This window comes from Schistocerca americana, chromosome 5, assembly GCF_021461395.2.
Source record: "Schistocerca americana isolate TAMUIC-IGC-003095 chromosome 5, iqSchAmer2.1, whole genome shotgun sequence".
In the NCBI taxonomy this organism is placed as follows: domain Eukaryota; kingdom Metazoa; phylum Arthropoda; class Insecta; order Orthoptera; family Acrididae; genus Schistocerca; species Schistocerca americana.
This window is the reverse complement of record NC_060123.1, coordinates 27,148,465-27,157,367: the sequence shown is the minus strand read 5'-3', so window position 1 is coordinate 27,157,367 and position 8,903 is coordinate 27,148,465.

Here is an 8,903-nt window from a genome sequence, read left to right as displayed (position 1 = left end):
CATTCTCCCATTGCTCTTGCATCCAGCTTGTATGCTCGCGAGGCAAGTTTCGCCGTGTCAGAGCACTGCACGATTAATCCATGGTTTTAAGAAAACGGACGCTCTAGCCTGTATGTTTGCTGCAAGTAGTTCACTTCGGATAGTTTTCGATGACGGAGCTTCCCGCATATGTGTGTTCACCTCAGGTGTTATCGTGGATGCTCTATCACTCAGCTTCGCACTTCAGCCACTGTTGTGGTTGGCAAATTATGTTTCTTCCTGTTTAACGCGGACGGTCATTACGGATGAAATAGCTAATCTCTCCAAACAACACGAGTGGTCGTTTCTGTTACTAAGAGCCTGTCAAGCGGTGTCGCCACAACCATACGTCAGAGAGATAAGACATCACAACATTTTATAATATATTTCTCGTCCGTCTGCTATCACTGTTAGTACTGTTTATTCTCGCCCGCTGGGTGGTATCGTTCAGTACCAGTGGCTGGGAGAACGAGACTGTCGTTTTGTATTTTTATTACACAGTTGTTGACATTGTTTATCCCAACCGCTGCCTGTTCCGGCCTTTCAAAATGCATACCCAAATTAATTGACTGCATTATTCATAGCGGAATTTGGTATGTAGACAGACAGACAGTTAATAATTCAGAAGCTGATGGTTGGAAATTGGCGAGATAAAATAACTTATTAATGAAATTTTATCTCAACCGGGCTTTTCGACGTCACTATATGATCACGTAAACCATTGTTAATGTCTAACATTTTATAATTTATAAGCGGGAACAGACCTGAATAATCAGGTTTGTGAGATTATTCCATCACAGTCGGTTCCGCTGGAATCACCATATTTTTCTACGGAATTAAATTACATAGTACATTACGTCAGTTTCTTTCATGTTGTCGACAGAAGAGGGGATGCACATTTTGCTCGATTCTTTCTTCTGATTTCTTTTTTCAACGTGTTAGAGTCGTCTGCCAATGAGAGCTTTTTTTTCACGTACCACTAAAAATTAATTGACATACGTTATTCACGGTACAATTTGAAAGACTGTTGGTGTACAGTATTTGGTAAGCAACCTGTGACAGTTGCACACTTGGAGAGAGCGAGATGAGTTTCCTGTACACTGGTGTCACTATTCGCATAGTCATGCAGCAATGACAGTAGGAATACCTGAATTTTTAAATGATAGAGAAATCAACACCCTACATTATCGACATGCGGTGATACAGATCAAAGGAGACAGTTGCAAATGTGTGCCTCGACCGGGACTCGAACCCGGAATCTCCTGCTTACATGGCAGACGCGCTATCCATCTAAGCCACCGAGGGCACAGAAGATAGTGCGATTGCAGGGACTTATCCCTTGCACGCTCCCCGTGAGACCCACATTCCCAACTTAATGGCCACACACTTCATTCGTAGTGCCCCTGCCCATTACACTCATTACTCGCGGCAGACAATCTTACCGAGTCCCGTAAGAGTTCGGGCAATACGCGTGCATCCGCACAAAAGAAGAAGGTCAATGGCCTGTTAGCCTTAACTATATGAAGATGGTATCTGTTCTTTAGGAAATGTCCGAAAGAACAGCTACCATCTTCATACCTGAATTTTAGTTCCAACAGCTAGAACACACTACAACCAACGGACGGCGAACCTTCCACCCTGCAGGAACGCCTCTTCCTCTTATGTCATACCGTGAGTCGTAGAACAGATCGATCAATCCTGTGGAACCAGTGTTACGGAAGGCGAATGCAGAACTTAGATTTCTTGGAAGGATTCTGGGAACTTTGAGTGAAAGGGAAATCGTATACAAGAAGCAAGTGCGATACATTCTAAAATGATATTCCAGTTATTGACACCATTGCCAAGTAAGCATTATAACAGGTATCAAACTAAATCATAAACGTGTTGCTGGAAGTGAAACAGTACCGCGTAATTCCCATGAAAGAGTGACACAAATGGTCTGGTAACTTAAATGGGACTTCTTGCAAGAAAGACGATGTATCCAGAATGAGATTTTCACTCTGCAGCGGAGTGTGCGCTGATATGAAACTTCCTGGCAGATTAAAACTGTGTGCCCGACCGAGACTCGAACTCGGGACCTTTCCCTTTCGCGGGCAAGTGCTCTACCATCTGAGCTACCGAAGCACGACTCACGCCCGGTACTCACATCTTTACTTCTGCCAGTATCTCGTCTCCTACCTTCCAAACTTTACAGAAGCTCTCCTGCGAACCTTGCAGAACTAGCACTCCTGAAAGAAAGGATACTGCGGAGACATGGCTTAGCTGTGAGGCCGGGCGTGAGTCGTGCTTGGATAGCTCAGATGGTAGAGCACTTGCCCGCGAAAGGCAAAGGTCCCGAGTTCGAGTCTCGGTCGGGCGCACAGTTTTAATCTGCCAGGAAGATTCGAAGACGATGTAGTTTACGCAAAACCCTGTCACGTAAATCTAGACAATCTATTTTCCAAAACGCCTACAGTAAGGTGACAGAAGTCACGGGGTAGGGATATGCACATATACAGATGGCGGTAGTAAAAATGGCTCTGAGCACTATGGGACTTAACATCTACGGTCATCAGTCCCCTAGAACTTAGAACTACTTAAACCTAACTAACCTAAGGACATCACACAACATCCAGTCATCACGAGACAGAGAAAATCCCTGGCCCCGCCGGGAATCGAACCCGGGAATCCGGGCGCGGGAAGCGAGAGTGCTACAGGCGGTAGTATCGCCTACACAATGTACGAGGGTGAGTCAAATGAAAACCTTAAATTTGTAATAATAAATCGAAATTTCGCGCCGTTATCCTATAAGTTGGTAAGCGTGCTACAAACAGCGTGCAAAATGGCCTGTAGGTGGCAGCATAGTGCAGATGCACACATACCGTCGCAGTATCAGTATAAAGATGGCCGCCCCACTTGCGACTTGCATCAGGGAAGTACAGCGTTCTGTTTTACGGTTTTTCCTTAGTGAAGGTGTGAAACCTATTGCAGTTCATCGACGAATGAAGGTTCAGTACGGTGATGCATGTTTCTCACAGCAGCAAGTCTACGAATGGAGTAGGAAGTTCGCAAGTGGTGTGACTTCAGTGGAAGATGCTCCTCGTCCAGGCCAGGCACAACGAGTTGTGACTCCACAGAACATAGCAACAGTTGAAGTCATAGTGAAGGAAAACAGCCGAGTGACACTGGATGACACTGCAGCATGTTTACAGATTAGTTATGGGTCAGCACACCACATTGTGCATGATGTGTTCCAGTTTCACAAAGTATCCGCAAGATGGGTGGCCACGGCAGCTGACTCCTGAAATGAGAGAACGACGCGTTGATACTTCAGAAGAACTTCTTCGACGCTTTGAACGAGAAGGTGATGGCTTACTTGCAAGAATCGTTACAGGGGTCGCAACCTGGGTTCACTTCTACCAGCCGGAAAAGAAGAGACAGCGAGCAAGGAATGGCGCCATTCCTCATCACCAGACCCAAAGAAGTTTCGAACAGAACCATCAGCAGGGAAGGTCACGCTGACTCTCTTTTGGGACGAAAACGGCGTCATTTTGGAGCATTACATGCCTAGAGGGACCACTGTCACCAGTGCATCACACACAGATCTCCTAAAAAATCATCTGCGGCCTGCAATCAAATCAAAGCGACGTGGATTGCTGTCAGCAGGTGTCCTTTTGCAGCATGACATTGCAAGACCCCACACTGCCCGTACAACAGTCGCAACAATCACAGACCTGTATTTTGAGTGTCTTCCTCATCCACCATAGTCACCAGACCTTGCCCCTAAGTGTTTTCTATATGTCTGCATCACTCAAAGACGCCACGGGAGGAAAGAAGTTCCGTTCTGATGAAGAGGTACGCCACGTGGTGCGTGAGTTGTTGCGCGGACTACCAAAAGAATTTTTTTGTAAAGGAATTTATGCACTTTGTAAGCGCTGGAGGACTTGCATTGAGCGTGGGCGAGATTATGTTGAAAAGTGGTACAGCTTTGTACCACTTCTGCACAATAAATACTATTTTAAAAAAATATTTAAGGCTTTCATCTGACTCACCCTCGTACAAAAGAACATCGCATTGACGGAGCTGTTATTTGTATTCAGGTGACTCATGTGAAAAGTTTTCCGATGTGATTATGGCCACACCACGGGAATTAAGAGACTTCGAATACGGAATGGTAGTTGGAGATAGAAGCATGGGACACTCCACTTCTGAAATCATTAGGGAATTCAGTATTCCGAGATCTACTATATCAAGAGTGTATGGAGGATACCAAATTTCAGGCATTGCCTCTAACCACGGGCAATGCAGTGGCCGACGGCCTTCACTTAACGACCGAGGTCAGCGGCGGTTCGATCCAGTTGTCAGTGTTAACAGACAAGCAACACTGCATGAAATAACCGCTGAAATACATGTGGAACGTACGATGAACGCATCCGTTAGGAGAATGTGGAGAATATTGGCGCTAATGGGCTGTGGCAGCAGAAAACAGACACGAGTGCCTTTTTCTGACAGCTCGACATCGCCTTTCCTGGGCTTGAGAACCATATTGTTTGGACCCTGGACGATTGGAAAATCGTCGCATGATGAGATGAATTCTTATTTCAGTTGGTAAGAGCTAATCGTAGAGTTCGAGCGTGGTCCAGGCCCTACGAAGCTGTGGATCCAGGTTGTCAACAAGGCACTGTCGAAGCTGGTAGTGGATCCACTACATCTACATCTACATGGTTACTCTGCAATTCACATTTAAGTGCTTGGCAGATGGTTCATCGAACCACAATCATACTATCTCTCTACCGTTCCACTCCCGAACAGCGCGCGGGAAAAACGAACACCTAAACCTTTCTGTTCGAGCTCTGAATTCTCTTATTTTATTTTGATGATCATTCCTACCTATGTAGGTTGGGCTCAACAAAATATTTTCGCATTCGGAAGAGAAAGTTGGTGGCTGAAATTTCGTAAATAGATCTCGCCGCGACGAAAAACGTCTTTGCTTTAATGACTTTCATCCCAACTCGCGTATCATATCTGCCACACTCTCTCCCCTATTACGTGATAATTCAAAACGAGCTGCCCTTTTTTGCACCCTTTCGATGTCCTCCGTCAATCCCACCTGGTAAGGATCCCACACCGCGCAGCAATATTCTAACGGAGGACGAACGTGTGTAGTGTAAGCTGTCTCTTTAGTGGACTTGTTGCATCTTCTAAGTGTCCTGCCAATGAAACCCAACCTTTGGCTCACCTTCCCCACAATACTATCTATGTGGTCTTTCCAACTGAAGTTGTTCGTAATTTTAGCACCCAGGTACTTAGTTGAATTGACAGCCTCGAGAATTGTACTATTTATCGAGTAATCGAATTCCAACGGATTTCTTTTGCAACTCGTGTGGATCACCTCACACTTTCCGTTATTTAGCATCAACTGCCATCTGCCACACCATATAGCAATGTTTTCTAAATCGCTTTGCAACTGATACGGGTCTTCGGATGACGGATAACGGTGTGGTCTGCGTTTACATGGATTGGACTGGGTCCTCTGGTTCAACTGAACCGATCATTGACTCGAAATGGTTATGTGCGGCTTCTTGTAGGTTATTTGCAGCGATTCATGGACTTTTTGTCAGCAGACAAATAGGAATGTTTATGGATGATAATCCGCCATATTTCCGGAGCAAAATTGTTCGCGATTGATTTGAAGAACATTTGTGCAGTGCGAGCGAATGATTTATGCATCCAGATCGGTCCACATGAAAGTCATCGAGCACTTATTTGATATAATCGAGAGGTCATTTCGTGCACAAAATGCTGCGGCAACACTTTCGCAGTTATGAACGGCTATAGAGGCAACATTGCTCAATATTTTTGCAGGGGACTTCCAGCGACTTGTTGAGACCATGCTACGTGGAGCTGCCGCACTACACCGGCAGGAGGTGGTCCGACTCAATATTAGGAGGTATCCCATGACTTCTGTCGTCTCAATGTATGGCCACTCTCTCACCCCCATCGTATATTCGCGTAGAGATCAGGGACGGAACAGAGGCATATGGACGGTCATCGTTCCACCATTCAAGGCACGAATTGAATGGGACAGAGAATCGCTAATACTGGCACGAAGTACGCTCCGAAATCCAATGTGGCTGGATCTAAGTAGATGCAGATGTAAGCCACTGATAGATGTCTTTTGTGGACTACTTGCCTGAATTCTGCCGCTGAGTTGACACTGCTGCCTTGCAAGGGAAGGCCTAGACACGGCCAACCGATTTGGCTCATATTTGGCAGGTCGCTTGTGTACAACCTAAAATGAAACACTGAGATACTTTGGTCCAACATCTCTCTGCTTTTGAGAAAACAACCCCTGAAGTTCATGACGGGCAATCGACTCAAAATTGACGAAATCGTTAGATAACTTAAAATTATATGTTTTTCATTATCATACGTAGGGACAGCAAACGCCTGTTTTCCTAGAAACCAAGGTAAGAAAATATTACGATTTCCATTTGTATACCCTTAAGGTAAAAAATGTTCACCGAAAACGGCGCTGGTGAAGCGATCAGGGCATGTGATTGGGGAGCAGAGAAGTTGTATTCTGTTCCCATATGCATTCTGCACTTTTTCTTTGTATTCTTTTTAGCCGGCCGGAGTGGCCGAGCGGTTCTAGGCGCTACAGTCTGGAACCGCGCGACCGCTACGGTCGCAGGTTCGAATCCTGCCTCGGGCATGGATGTGTGTGATGTCTTTAGGTTAGTTAGGTTTAAGTAGTTCTAAGTTCAAGGGCACTGATGACCTCAGAAATTAAGTCCCATATTGCACAGAGCCATTTGAACCATTTATTCTTCTTATGGAAACTGTTAGAAATAGGAGAGTTAATAATTAATCATTAAGGAACAGTAAATATGTAGCCAAATAAAGTTCTCACAAGACGGATTAGTAAAGAGCTAAAATTTTAATCGTCCTTGTTTGAGAACAATTCCGAGCAAAACCGCTGTGAATTCGTCTCGAGGGACCAGAGAGAGCCGCCAGCGTGACGCATGTTTACAGCGAGGCATAATACAGAACTTTATTTGCAGTTTTGAAAACCGTGAAGTGCTTATAGAAACACAGCGGGAATTGTACAACGGCTCGTATGCAACGACAGTTCACAGCATAATTCTTGATCAACTTTCAGCACCGATTTTTCGGGCAATGCTATAGTAGGTGAGGTATGCATTAAAATTAATTCCTGAAAAAGAAATATTTTTTAAATGTAAACCAAGTCCGTTTTCCGCCAAATCTTTGGAAGGAACTACGTAGTTGCGCGAAGACTGCACGCATTAGATGTTCTCGGTACCTCGGGCATATCTGCTTCGAATGTTTGGATGACAAGTATCATCCATGTATTTGTTCGAAGAAAAATGAGGACATATAACAGAGTTAGTAAAAGAGCCATTGTAAGGCAACTAACAAAATTTTAATTCAAAATTGTTGAGGCTTTCGTGGCCACTTGTTGACAAACTGCCTACTGGCTTCTGTCTCGGGTTCTTCGACCGACGTTCATCTAATGATTTTTCTGACGTTTCGCAAGCACGAGTGGCTGGCATTGTCAAAGCTTCACCCTCCATTGCCGGTGTTTCGACTTAGGTCTTTCAGTACTTTGTCAACTTCTTCACGCAGCATTGTATCTCCCTTCACATCTTCATCTGCATTCTCTTCCATTTCCATAACATTTCCCTCAAGCACATCGCCCTTGTATACACCCTCTATATACTCTTTCCCCCTTTCGGCTTTCTCTTCTTTGCTTAGGACTGGTTCACCATCTGAGCTTTTGATATTCACACAGGTGGTTCTCTTATCTTAAAAGGCTTCTCTAATTTTTCTGTAGGCAGCATCTATCTTGCCCCTAGTGATATATGCGACTACTTCCTTGCATTTGTCCTCTAGCCATTCCCGCTTAGCCTTTTTGCTCTTCCTGTAGATCTCATTTTTGACACATTTGTATTCCTTTTCGCCTGCTTCATTTAACGCATTTTTATATTTTCTCCTTTCGTCAATTCAATATCTCTTGTGTTAGCAAGGATTTCTACTAGCGCTCACCTTTTTACCTACTTGATTCTCTGCTGCCTTCACTATTTCATCTCTCAAAGCTACCAATTCTTCTTCTACTGTATTCCTTTCCCCCGTTCTGTTAATCGTTCCCTAATGCTCCCTGTGAACCACCGACAATGGAGGGTGAAGCTTTGACAATGCCAGCCACTCGTGCTGGCGAAACGTCAGAAAAATCATTGGATGAACGTCGGCCGAAGAACCCGAGACAGAAGCCAGTACGCAGTTTGCCAAAATTTTAATTCCTTACTAACCCAAGTCGATAGAGAAATTTATTTCCACATTTTGTTATTAATGCTTATTGATTTCCTTGGTAACCCTCCTATTCCCACCAGTTTCCATACCGGGTAAAATAACAATTAAGAAAATTGCATTCTGCGTTTGGATATCGGACAAAAGTTCTCTCGTCCGCAGCCAGATGTCTTGCTCGCTACGCCACCTGCGCCGAGCAGTGTTTACCTGATGCGTCCACAGATCGCAGCTCGTACTGTAATGGCTAGCGTTCCCACCTCTGGATCACAGGGTTGCGGGTTCGATTCCCGGCCGGGTTGGGGATTTTCTGTGACCGGGGACTGGGTGTTTGTGTGGTCCTCACCATTTCATCATCATCATCATCGTCATCATCGTCATCATCATCATCCGTGACAGTGGCTAAATTTGACTGACTAAAAAAATTGGACTGTGTGGAAAATTGGGACTTTGTACAAGCGCTGATGACCGCGCAGTTGAGCACCCAACAAAAACAATCACCACCGAACCTTATGCCTCTATAAGCGGCAGTAGAAACACTTTCTTTCCTCCATTTTTACGAAATTACGCGTTTGTGGACC